The following is a 1,373-nucleotide window of genomic DNA, read 5'->3' as shown; positions in this document are numbered from 1 at the left end:
AAGATCAGATCTTCACCTTGTGCGGGTAGATGATCACCGCAAACTGAAGTTCGTGGTTTAGGATGAAGGTTCGCTTGAAGCCGTTCAAGTGCCCGGCCTCTACGGGTATCCACACGAAGTAGAAATCGATCCAATCGCTCTAATCTCCCCGGGGTGCTAGCTCCCTTGCAGAGATATGCTTTGATGGCTGATTTCCTCCCTTTCAATCAACCCTTGAATGCTAGAGGGAGGAGGAAGAAGATGAAAGGATCAAGGAAGAAGATCCAAAAGGCTAGATGCAGCCTTTCCCTTCCCTTGCGTTGAATCCCAAACGGAGGAGGAAGAAGGAGACCGCCAAGGGTCTTCCTCTCTTCTTGCTGGCGGCTGATCCAAGAGGAGAGGAGAAGGGGGGGCGTACGGCCACAAGGGGAGAGCTTCTCATGAATTAGGTCAGCCCCCCAAAAGCCCTCTTTAAATAACAAGTGGAGCTCCTAACTTTTAGGAGCTCCCTTGAATTAATTCCAAGAGGGGCGCCGGCCCCTCTTGTTGCCGCACCAAGCAAGAGTTGTGTTGCCCTAATCCTCATCTAATGAGGATTGGGTGGCTCTAATCTGGCTTAGCCCTAATCCAATTAGGGTTTAACCAAGTCATGAATCAATTGGGTTCAATCTATACTAGTCATAATCCAATTAGAACTTGAATGAACCATGACTCAATTGAACTCTTCAATCCTAACCCAATTAGGAGTCATGTTGATTCATTGGATTAATAATTAATTAGGACTTAAGAAACCCTAATCCAATTATGACTTATTTAATTTTAGTCCTAATCCAATTAGGACTCTATTTGAATCCGAAGTCCTAATCTGATTAGGACTCTAGAAATCCTACTCCAAGTAGGAATCCGATTTTAATTCAAAACTCTTAATCTTATTAGGATTGTAGGAATCCTATTCCAAGTAGGAATCCCAGTCCTACTCCAACTAGGATTTCCAGTCCTAATCCAATTAGGACTCTAGAAATCCTACTCGAAGTAGGACTCTTGTTTTAAGTCCAATTAATTCCCTTTGTTCCTTCTTCAACTGAATATCAACCGAATTGATTACTTGTGATTCCTAATCACGATTCAACCATCGGATCGGTCAATACTTCTAGTGTGTGTGACCCCATAGGTTCTACTCTGACTGGTAGTGAGATATATCATGATCTCTATCATGATATCATTGAAAACTCCTTTCAATGGATTGGAACGATTCCAACTCTACTCATTAGGGTTTATCGATCATCGAGATAATCTCTGTGAGTCCCACCATCCACCAGTGACACCTAGCAGCATGTAGTGGCTACCCAGTAGAATAGAATGATGAACCTCTAGGTGCAGTTATCATGTGATAC

The sequence above is a fragment of the Phoenix dactylifera genome, unplaced genomic scaffold (assembly GCF_009389715.1).
Source record: "Phoenix dactylifera cultivar Barhee BC4 unplaced genomic scaffold, palm_55x_up_171113_PBpolish2nd_filt_p 001555F, whole genome shotgun sequence".
NCBI lineage: Eukaryota > Viridiplantae > Streptophyta > Magnoliopsida > Arecales > Arecaceae > Phoenix > Phoenix dactylifera.
The sequence above is the reverse complement of the archived record's forward strand: the minus strand, read 5'-3'. Positions refer to the sequence as shown.